This window comes from Staurois parvus, unplaced genomic scaffold (assembly GCF_062004578.1).
Source record: "Staurois parvus isolate SC_StPar_1 unplaced genomic scaffold, SC_StPar_1.0 ptg001302l, whole genome shotgun sequence".
Lineage (NCBI taxonomy): Eukaryota > Metazoa > Chordata > Amphibia > Anura > Ranidae > Staurois > Staurois parvus.
Window position 1 is genome coordinate 9,856,966 of NW_028319098.1, and position 12,546 is coordinate 9,869,511.

Genomic DNA, 12,546 nt, shown 5'->3' on the forward strand with positions numbered 1-12,546 from the left:
ACTAATTCTACTTAAGCAATGAAAACTTATCTTGCTTAGTTACCACCATTATTAAAGTGTTCAGATTATATTAGACTTTCCAACTTTTTATTGAAAGTGGATTGTCTGGAACAGCTGAAGGGGCCTCAGGAATACCATACTCCTGCTTTATTCAATTTTTTTTTCAATTAGCCATTAATTAGTTTCAGAGTATAGTCTTGCACCATGTTAGCCATTCACAAATGTGGCCTTAAACTGCTGCCTTTTCATTGGCTAACTTATCACTAAAAATATTAGTATTCCAAACCTGGCCTTTGTTGACAGGCTGTTGAAAAGAGCAAAGGGTTGTGACTGTTCAGCATTTTGGCCTCTGCAAAGTCAGCCCCACAAATGAAACTGCTTTTATGTTACCTCTGTTTTGATAATACTAAAACTTGTAGTTTTGCATCACAACAGTCTTACTCTCCTGTAATCCTCAAATCATTTACCAAAAATCTGGTGTGTGTATATATATATATATATATATATATATATATATATATATGTTCTTATGATAATAAATTGGTCATGTTAAGTGGCAAACTACAAGTGACCATAGACAGACATATCTGCAAGAATGATGGGTGTGGAGACCGCTATTTGTCCTTAAGCAAGTCTGGTAGCACTGGGGGAGATTTACTAAAACTGGTGCACTTTTCTAGCTGGAAATTAATATAATTGCACTTTCCAATTGTTTTTAAGGGTGCTTTCACACTGCTCCATTGTAAAAAATAAAAACAAAAAAATGCGATAAAAACACATGCATTTTTGTTGCGTTTTTGATGGATTTTCTACTCTGCTAACTCCAATCACACACCTGTGAAACTTGGACATGTGACTCAAAATTGCACTACAGATGCAATTTTAATGAATTTTTGGTGTGTTTTCTATGGCAATCAATAGGAGATGTGTTTTTGGTGCGCTTTTGAAATGCCCACCAAAGATGCAGCATGCAGGACTTTTTTTTTTTTTCCAATTTAAATTTTTTTTTACCAAGGCATAAAAAACAAATGCCCATTTGAACATGGTAGAGGATATCACCATTACAGACCCAATGTGTTCTTGCCAATATACAACTGATGGCATACAGGACTTTTAAAACTTACCTCGATAGAATTTAAAGTGATACATTTTTCATGCATCTTTCTTCCAACTTTCCTAGTTGATTGTTCCCTTCTTTTGCTTGAAAATGGAAAGTGAACTTTTATCAGGTATGTGCCACACCTATCTGTCAGCATAGTGAGTCTTGGCATGCCATTCAGGGACAGCAAATGTATCACCACTCATCATTCTCCATTGGACATATGCCCTCATTCTGTAGTATATAGGTTCCATTCTCCTTGTATGTAAAGAAAATTAAAATATATTTATTATAAATTAATATTTGTTCACAGACGTTTGAATGTGACACAGTTGTATCTGTGATTCTGTAGCACAGAAGGTACATTGCTTCTTTACGAAATATGCAGAACACTCTGAAATGACACACTGTGACCATATTTTTTTCAGTTATTGTCTTGTCTAGGCTATTGAGTCATGTTAAGGCTTTGAATGAAGGAGGCAGAGCAGAGTGAAAGTCTCTTGACACCAGATAACGCTGTTGCTCTAATCCAACTAATTGTTGGGTTTTATGGAGTATTCTTGGATAAATAAATTATTTTCCATATGTTATCACTGCTTTATGTTTGGTTAATATTTAATATAGCCTTTATTCCTTTGTATTCTGAAAACCAGCACTGCTGACTTTCAGAATGCCTGTAATTGGATGCAATCGTTGTTCAGCCAACAATTTTCTGCCCTACTCTTTTGATTTTTCAATCCAAGCATGTCATGCTGACCAGCCAACCTATGGAATGATTTTTGCCCAGGCCATCATTTGCTCCGTGTATGGCCAGAGTAAGTTGCTTTTTACATTCTATTTAAAAAAATGCTTACTGGGACTGGTTTGTTTCCTAAAATGTATAAATTAGATTGAAAGAGAATCTGTTGCCATTGATTTCAACAAAAATATTCACATAATTTATGCGCATTTGATATTTTATGCACTTTATTTACCGGTAGAAGCCTTCCTTATGTAGACATTCAAAACCCCTGAGCCTGCTTGCATGTGATAGCAGCCACAAGAAAAACTCAGAACTGTCACTCAAATGACTTTCTATTTCCCTTTTGCTGCTCCCTTAACATCTACATAAAAGGTATATGAAAAAGCTGGGCCAGCACAAAGAGTAATTAGACACTTTTAGGAGGGGGCAATGATGTCAAGGAGTTAAGGAGCTATGCTTGGAAATTGACTCATCCTGAAGTAGTCAAATTATCCAGCAATTTGAAAGGCACATTGCAAGTGAATAAATACATTTAAAAAAAAAAAACCCTACAAGTAAGCACTTAAAATACTTAGTTTTCCTGTACTTTTACCTGCAGTATTAAAGGTTTGTGACGGGCTCCTTGAAGTCAACTTGTCATATTGTCTCATTTAAAAGCCTCAAAGTGCTGTGCTAATTGCTGATTAAATAAGTGTTATTTTAAAAGCACAGCTAGAAACGGAAATTGCTTACAAGTGCAAGAAAACCACCCACAAATAATAACACAAATCGTGCAAATTTTGTGTAAAACATGAAAAATGGCACACAGACTATGAACAGTGAAATAACCCTATGTGATAAACCGTAAGTAATTGGCAATACTGTGTGAAACTCAGTGCAAGAATTCAAATAGTAACATGAAATATGGAAGATTACACAAAAAATTGTATATATTATGAAAAATTGCTCACTATAAGCAGTGAGATGACCATATGTGGCAATAAAAGAACTACAGTGGGTATAGAAAAGAATCACCCCCTTTAAATCATATTTTGTTGCTTTGCAGCCTGAAATGAAGACTGACACAGTTTTTGCTTTATCCAGCTGTATTTACTCAGTGCAGCTTACAATATCCAAGTAAAAAATATAACTCCAACATGTCAGAAAAAGAAAAATTAAAAAACAGAATCACCAAATTAAAAAAAAAGGATCACCCCTTATGTCAGTATTCTGTAGAACCAATTTTTGCTTTAATTACAGCCTTGAGTCTGTTGGGATATGTCTCTACTAGCTTTGCACATCTAGACTTTGCAATATTTGCCCACTCTTACTTGCAGAACTGCTCAAGTTCAGTTAAATTTGATGGTGACCATTTGTGGACTGCAGTCTTCAAGTCATTCCACAGATTTTCGACTTAAGTTTGCACTCTGACTAGGCCATACAAGGACATTCACCTTTTTCTCCTTCAACCACTGTGTGGTCAGTTTTGCTGTGTGCTTTGGGTCATTGTCATGTTGGAAGGTAAACCTTCTTCCCATTGACAATTTTTTGGCAGAGGACAGGAGATTTTCCTCAAGAATGTGATGGTGTTTTGCCCCATCCATTATTCCATCTATCCAGACAAGTGCTCCAGTCCCTGCTGAAGAGAAACACCCCATAACAAGACATTACCACCTCCATACTTTTCTGTAGAAATGGTGTTATTTGGATGGTGAGCTGTATTGGATTTCCACCAGGCATATCATTTAGTGTTGAGGGCAAGTAATTCAATTTTAGTCTCATTAGACCAGAACACCTTTTTTTTTCCATGTAACCTCAGAATCCTCAATGTGCATTTTAGCAAAGCACAGTCGCGACTTCATGTGGCCTTTCTTTAGTGGCTTTTTTCTTGCAGCCCTCCTATACAAGCCATTTGTGGAGAATTTGTGATATTGTTGTCACACGCACACAATGACCACATTGTCATAAATTCCTGCAACTGCTTCAGAGCTGCTGTAGGCCTCTTGGTAGCCTCTGACCAGTTTCCTCCTGGCTTTCTCATCCAGTTTGGAGTGACGTCCTGATCCAGGGCGGGTCTGTGTTGTACCAAATACCTTCTACGTCTTTATAATAGATTCACTGTGCTAGGCATTGATAAAACCTTTTAAATATTTTTTTGTATCCATCTCCTGACTTGTGCCTGTCCACAACTTTATCCCAGAGATCTTTTGACAGTGCTTTAGTTGCACTACCAGGGACTGAAATGCTGCTGGAAAGTCATTTTCATGCTCCGCTAATCAAAATGACCACAGCTGATCACACTTGAAAGTCAAATGGCTTTGTATGCCGTTGAGAAGGTGATATCTACACCTGATTGTATTTAGAAGTCTTTTTTTGGATGGTGTGATCCTTTCTCCAACTCAGTGATTTTGTTTTGGAATTTTTTTTTTCCTGACATGTTGGTGTTTTATATCTTTCACTTGGATGTTATAAATTGTACGAGTAAATACAGCTAGATAAAACAAACTGTGTCTGTCTTCATTTGAGGCTGGAAAGCAACAAAATGGGATAATTTTAAAGGGAGGGTGATTATTTTCTATACCTACTGTATATACAATACTGTTTGATATTCCCAGTGCAAAAATCAAAATAAATGCACAAAACGTGAACAATTGCCCATACACTATAACTTCAGAGTTTGATGATAAATGCACTCAAAAAAGTCCAGTGTAACACGCTTAGTGTATGAAATTGGTGTATCCAACAAGGAACATCCAGCTATGGTGTGATTCCGCTCCACACATTCACCATACCTGCTTACCAGAGATAATGGGTCCCCAATTAAAGAGTGTTCCACTCCTCTCAGGAAAAGATGGTATGGCAAAAGGATGAAACAAGAAAATTAGCAACCTCCATAGTGCAGTATTTGAATAAAAACAGTTTATTAAAAATAAAGATAAAAAGTGCCAACTCACAATTGTAAATGAATAGGTGCCACTTATTTCAGTATGTTTCACAAAATCCAAACACTTCAATCTGCCAGCTGTCTGGCTATTGAATTTTGTGATACATATCTCTGGCAGAAACCGTTCACAATCATACAGTACAGGACACAAACTTCTTTAACTGTGACCATATGCTACCACATTCAGGTTAGGACACTGGCAAGTTGTTAGGACAGTGATAGAGGATCTCTGTCTCCAGAGAGCAGGTTTCTTGTTTCTTATTCCAATTATACTGAAAGACTTAGGACATACTGTGGTTATGCACATGAAGAAATTCCTTGTCCCCCTGGCTGCATTGACATCAATCACTGCAGCAATACAATTCAGTAGAGTCTTGGAGAACCATACTCGGACCCTGCCACATGGAAGATGCAGGGCTGGCCTGTAATGTTGCCTCCAGCACTGGGCTTGCATTTAGCGCTCATTCTTGGTACAGCAGTACAAAACAATGTTGTTAGCTGCAGTGTGCTGTACATATAGTGGAGATTTGAATATACATAGTTCCAGTCCCTAAAAGACCTTCTTGTTTTGGAGTCCGTATGCCTTTCCTTAGCGTGCAAAGTGGGGAATTTCTTACCCCTGGGAAGGTGGTTGTACCCTAGTTTGTTGAGTCTGGGGTTGATCCCCCAGCTTGGAGAAAGTCTCAGGACACAAGGCCCCTGCCTTGGACTTTAAGGGGTAGGTGGTGAGAACATCTTGGTCAAGGAGCAGTGTGTATCAGGGCTGCTGTGATAATTTTAAATAGTTGTTTGCATCATTGCCTAGAGTGCCCCATTTAAAATGTCAGCAGAGGCGCCCATTTAACAAAAAGGAGTTTCCAAATAATGAGCACCTCTGCTGACCACACTCTGGTTCTATTTTGGGGCCTTATCCTTTTTAGCTATAAAAAGGTTGACAGGTTTGTGACAGGATCAGGGAAACCTGAAAACCAGTTTGCAGTTGAAATACTGGTAATCCCATGCGATCAGTTTATTCTTACATATGCTTCCACTATGCTGCAGATTATTCCTTTTCTGCTTTCAGGATCGAGATGGGGGGCATTCCCATGATCTTGGTGGAACCAAATTGGTCCAGAAAGACTTGGTATGTGGACTTTCTCCAACTCCTGGAAGACATCCCATGGGTAGTTCCAGACTGACCAGACCAGCTGTCTATAGAATACTCCATGGGATGTATCCTGTCCATCATTCGATCTGGCCTGGAGCAACATTATGGCCTTGAGCACCCTAAAGGGTTCAAGTCTCGGCATTGGTCATTCTCTTTAAGAGACTACTGGCCACTCATTCCCTGCCAAAGGACTTTGTTCATGGGGTGGCTCACACTGCTCCCCCTGTTTTTACATTCAGGATATTCTCTTGCCGACCTTATTCATAAGGTAGTTTTCTTGTGGTTATTGTCAGTGTGAGAGGTTTCAGAAATTGCAACTATGCCCTGTAAAGGACCCTTCCTTTTTCTTTATTCAGACAGTATTAAAAGCCTGAGCCTCGTTTCTCCCTAAGGTGGTTTTCTCCTTCCAACCTAATCATGATATTGTCCTGCTTTCTCCTTGTCTTGCTGCAAAACACCCCAGAAATATCTCTACATTGTTTAGATGTAGCAGGCATGGTGCAAGTTTATCACTTGACCACTGCTTCCATATGAACCTTGGATTCTCAGTTTGTTCTGCCTGTGGGCTCTCACAAGGGCTGTCTTGCATCGTGTTTCACCATCTCTAGGTGGATTAAGCAGGTTAACACGAAGGTTTAGGCCTTGAAGGATAGGAATCCTCCTTTCCCTTTAAGAGTCACTACTTGACTCATTCAGACGATGCCTTTTGGACTTTTAAACACCAGGCATCCATTTCTTAGATTTGCAAGGCTGCCACCTAGTTTTCTGTTAATGTATTTGTAATGTTTTACAAGGTAGATGTGCTGGCCTCTGCTGATGCCAGCTTCAGGCATAAGGTGCTTCAAATCACTCTTGGCATTGGGAACCTGGTTGGGCCTATTGGCTTTGTTTGCTTTGCTGTCCACTCCTTAGCTGCATTGCTTAGGGATGTCCCATTGTTATGTAGCCTGTGTCCAGTACTGTACAGTTAAGAAATAAGGTTTTTTGACTTGCCTGTAACAACACAGGCTGCTTTAAATCTTGATCTTGGGCTATATAATGCCACATTCAGAGTTGTGGGCAGAGTACACCAGGTCTCGGTCCTGGGACCAATTCTGTTTAACTTGTTCATAAATGATAGAGGTTAAAATAAATAGTTCAATCTCTGTTTTCCGATGACATAGTGCTAAGTAGGACTACAGGTTCACAACAGGATAAAGCAACGTTACCAAAAAACCTACTTAAAATAGAGGGTTGGGCAGCTATTTCTCAGTTGAGGTTTAATATTAAAAAATGTAAAGTAATGCACTAGTTACAAACTAGGGGGAGAACTTCTGGGGATGGAAAAGGATCCAGGGGTCATAGTAGATCAGACTCAGCAAATAGCATGCAATTTCAAGCTGCAGCAAGCAATGCTAGCAACAATTATTCTGAGTAGTAGAACTAAACACTTCAGCCAGATCAATCTGACGTTTCTCCATATATCCAAAGATATCCATGGCAGCTATCTCTTAATCCTTCTCAATGGAAGTAAATATGTGTAAAATATATAGACACAGCACCAATAAATTATATATAACGCTGCAAACCTAACCAAAGAAAAAGTAAGTGACAAAAAATATATAAAGGAATGCGCTAAATACCAAATCACCTGAAAATGCATATAAATACATAAAATAAAAAATATATTTATAAATGTCTGTAATTCATATATAAGTCCAAACACCAAAATAAGTGATTAAAAAATCTCTTAAACAAGAAAAAACACCATGTAGCGAAATCCACCACCAAATGAAATGAAACTCACCAGAGCTATTTGCTGATCAAATTATAAATCAGCAAAAATAGCAATTTCTCTGGGAGCGATGATCTGTTGGAGTATCCAGGAGCAATAGACTGCAATCAGCCAAATCAGCACACAGGGAACAGCTTTAACTGCAAGTGGTCATCATGCCTTCATAACTTTGAAAATGCTCGGGGAATCAAAGAAGAGTATCATGGTGCAGTATATTAAAACAAAGATAATTTTTATTGTAGCTTTAAATATGCACTCACAAGAAAGGTGTCCAACCGACACCAGCAATATTAGTCTCAAACAGCTAAAGCAGGGACGAGCCTCGCTCACCGCGATCACAGCCGACAATCTCGAGGAGCGTCCTGATGTCCCATCCACTAAGCCCCGCCCCCCGCTAGCAACAATTAGCATGCATTTAAAAGGGTATTTCTCTTACATTCATTGACGGACACAGCCTCTCTTCATTATTCAAGATCAATTAGGGTTTTATAGCTCCACCTACAGGAGTAGGGCACTAGGCATAAAAAAAGACTCAGCACCTTCTACGGGTAGTTCCATCTGGGCATAAAACCCCTTTCTGCTGTAGGCCTCCAGTCATTTCTGCCTAGTGTCTTCAAGAGTATGGACGTACTTTTTTTCATGCTGGGACTACTTATCCCATAGCTTTCTTTTTATTTGTCCTGGGATTTTTTTCTGTTCCTATGGAGAGCTTCTATCAACAGTCGGGCTGGGCGATGGGCTGGATAATCTAGACCCATCTTGGTCCGGGGTGGCCGGTGAGTTAATGTCTCATGGGAACACACATGACCAGGCGCCTATAGTCTGTGTCACAGTGTTACCCTGGCCCACAGCCCCCACTTCGGTGGAGAGGAGGATCTGTCATCAGAGCCTTACTTGCATATTCCAAAGGATTGGTAAGTAGATGCCCCCCCTCTTCCTTCCTCTGTGGTGTGAGAAGCAGGTACTCCCTGGGGTGGTCGGTCCTGCTGCCTCCCCTCCTCCCATACAAGCCTGGGCTCCTGTACTACCCCCCTTCCCTGCTGTGGTGGTTGGGTGTACTATGGTGGGGTGTTTTTCTGGGGCCACAGTGTTGCCTGATATCAGGTTGTCTTGCCTGTGCCCCTGTATAGGCGGGTGGCCCCCTGGTCTGGGCCTGGGGGATCAGCCAGGGCCTTGATGTGTGCACTGCACGTGTGGCCCTTCCTCCTGCCCTCAGTTGGATATGCTTAAAAGTGAGTCTGAGAGACACCTGTTGGCCTCAGCACTAACGCCCTGGGAGATGTCTGCCTTTACTGGCCGCTGCGGGAGGGATGTATTTGGGGACCCCCCCTTCCTACTTGGGTTGTAGTATTTCACCCACGGGTCTCTGCACTACGTGGTCGGGCCTTCCCCAAAATCTAGCCTGCGGCTTTGAGGCTTACATGGTCGGGTAGCGACACCCTGGTATTTTGCCTGTGGGCACCTGCCCTGTCTCTTATGTCATATTCACTCACGCTCTGTCCTGAGTCAGAGGCGGTGGTGCCTGGGGCTGGCGCCATGAGCTGAGGGGTGGGATTCAGAGGGCGGTGTTCTGGTGAACAGTCACACCACCATGTTTGTGGGCACTGACCCTTCCTCACCTCTCGACCATGGAAAGTCCTGGTGTGTCAACACGGGAGGGGGTTATGCTGCTGCATGATGTTATACTGTTGTGCAGGCGCTGCACAAGGTTGCTGAGGGTCTTCCGCAGGGCCTAGACTAGCTGAGCCTGCTGGAGGCATGGGCTGACTTGCAGGTTGAAGATTCCCAATCCATGCTAGCAATCATTTGGGCATACAAAGAACAAAAAAAAAATTACAGGAGCGATGTCCAGCTGCGGCCAGTTTTCCTAGCAAGTGAGTGCGGGCAGATTTGCCCTTCTCGCTGGGGTTACACAGCCCCTGGAGCCATGCCCCCCGTTGGTACATTCTCATGGCTCTGGTGTTTTTTCTGGGCTCCCCCTTCAGGTCATGCTTCGTATCTCTCATATGACCTGCGGTTGACAGCAGCAGCTTGGTTCTCTCCTGTTGCAGCTTGAGGGGCTCTGGCTAGTTGGATAACTACTCTGCGATGTTTCCTATGTAGCAGCGTGGGATGGCAGACGTATTGAATCTGATTATGGCAGTTGGTGGTGGGTCCCGGCCTGTTAGGGGCCACCTGGGCTGGGAGGTGGTGGCTGTTAACCGCACCAGCTTTACTGACGCCAGCTCAGCACTGCAGCCAGTGTTGGCCTAATCCCTAGTGTCTCAGATGCTCACTGAGAAGGCCTTGTTGTTACCTCAGATCTACTGCAGAGTGGTATCCTCAGGCGTTAAGGATTTCCCCTCTTGTAGGATCCCTGAAGGTGCAATGCGGGGCGGTGGCCACGACACTGGTATTCCAGACACTGCTCTTCTGGGCTTTGGTTCTGCGCTAAGCCTTGAGTACTAGTCATGTTCCCCAAGTGTATGGAGCACTATCGGACCATATGGTCCAGGGATTGATGCACGTTTGTGATGTGTCCCTGATGCAGTTCCTCGCCTCTCCAAACTTTTCTGTTGCAGCTGTGGTGCTTTGGCGGGGTCCCTTGGCTGGAGTAATAGCCCAGACTTCCAATCAGGTCGGCTGCCTTTTTGGAGTTGCATATGACAACGCTCTCAGAAACCTTATGGGTGGCAAATGTTCCCTCCTCCCTCGGGCCAAGGAGGGACAGGACCACCATGTTTGGGTCTGCCTTCCCTGCAGTCTCTATTTCTACAGCCCAGGAAGTCCTTTGTTCATATTGCTGGACAGTAGTCGAGACGAATGCCAACCAGTCAGGTTGGAATGGTAGTCCCTAGGCTTGAGGGTCCTTGGACCCTGGAGGAAGCTTGACTAGCGTTCGATGTTCTGGGTCTTCGAGCAATATGGTTGGCCCTGGTTCGCTGGACAATTTCTTCAGGGGAGCTTATTAGGATCCAATTGAATAATGCTACTGCAGTGGTTTCTGCCAGTCAACATGGCGGTACAGGGAGCACAGCAGCGGTGCTGGAGGTTTCTCTCATGCTATAGGTTCAGAAGGATGTGTTCTGACTCTGTCCACTGTACACGTTCTTGGTGTAGAATACTAGCAGGTGGATTATCTCATCCGTCTATGCTGGCTTACAGAGAGTGGCCCCTGCACCCAGAGGTGTTCCATCAGATCTGTCTTTGCTGGGAGGCACCGGACATGGATCTTCTTGTGTATCGCCTTAATGGGGAAGTTCTGAGGTTTGTGGCAAGAATGTTGGATCCTCTGGCTTATGTGACGGATGTGTTGGTAGCGTCATGGGATCAGTTCCGTCTCATCTACGCTTTTCTGCCTCTCGTGCTGATTCCTCATCTGCAGCACAGGATTGAAGCCGAAGGAATCCCGGTCATTCTGGCCCTAGACTAGTTTTGTGACACGTGGTACACTAACGTAATGTGGTTGGTGGCAGATGCTCCAGCCTGCATTACTGTCGCTGGCTTTAATAGCGTGGCTATTGAGCTCCAGGTTCTGAAGGACAGGGGGTTGTCTTGTGCGGCTGTTCCAACTATGTTAAAGGCTCATGAGTCTCCCTCCCAGACAGTTATCGCACCTGGATAGTCTAGCTCATTTGGTGTGAAGCATTGGGTTTTCATCTCTGCTCCCTCTAGCTGGCTCGGGTGTTGACCTTCCTCCTATGTAGTGTTGATCAGATGCTTGTCCACAGAACTTTTGAGGGTCAGGTCTCTGCTCTGGCTGTTTTTTTTCAAGGGCACTTGGCCACGCTTTCCCTGGTTCAAACCTTTGTCCAGGGGGTTCATCACTTGGGGCCCCCTGTGCATTCTTCGTTGCCGTCATTGAACTTGGTGCTGTCGATTCTTCAGAACCAACAACTTCCTTTTTAGAGCATTTGGGATATTCCCTTGCTTATGCTTCCTCAGTTGCCTTCCTAGTTGCTATTAATTCTGCTCGGCAGGTGTTGGTATTTGCAGCTTTGTCCTTTTAGTGTCCTTATTGGATTTTTGCATAAGGATCCCGTGTTGCCTCGGCTGTCCCCTTCTTTTATGTCCAGATGGGACTTGCCCGTAGGAGGTGCCGAGTCTTTTTTTTTTTCTGCCTAGTGTCCTATTCCTGTAGGTGGGGCTATAAAACACCTTTTTGGTCATGGATGATGACGAGAGGCTGTGTCCATCAATGAACTCAGGTAAAGGGATTTTACTGTAACAAAAAAATCCCATTTTTACTCAAACGATAAAACTATAATTCAACCACTTTACAAAACTCTTGTTCGATCACATCTTGAGTATGCCTTCTAGTTCTGGTCACCAAGCCTCAGGAAGGATGTGGAGTCCAGAGAAGGGTAATCAAAGCTAATAAGGGGGCTGGAGGACCTCTGTTATGGGGAGTGCCTATAAACATTAAAATGATTCTACCTGGAGAAGAGACACTTAAGAGGGCTGATGAATGCAATATACAAATCTTTGAATGGTGCCTCCAGCATTAGTAGGAAACTAACCAAAGGCCTTAAAAAAGACAAACGGCCACACAATGAAGTTGGAAAAGAAATGGTTCAATCTCAAACAGCGTCGGGGACTCTTTACTGTTTGAGTACTATGGAGGTTTAACTCCCTTCCGCAGTCAATGGCAGTGGGGAGTGCCGATAAATGCAAAAAATGTTGCATGGTTTTTTAGAGAGCGCAATGTACATGAAAAATAGTAGACACATAAACACTCATGTTGAAATGGTGTCCCTTATTCAACCTTACCAACTATGTTGCCTATGTGCTGTTCTGTACTCTTAAGAAAAGCTAAATCAAATCCTTTCCACTTTTGATTGACATATTTTCTTCTAGATAGATTTTTTAGTTGCTGCAGAGT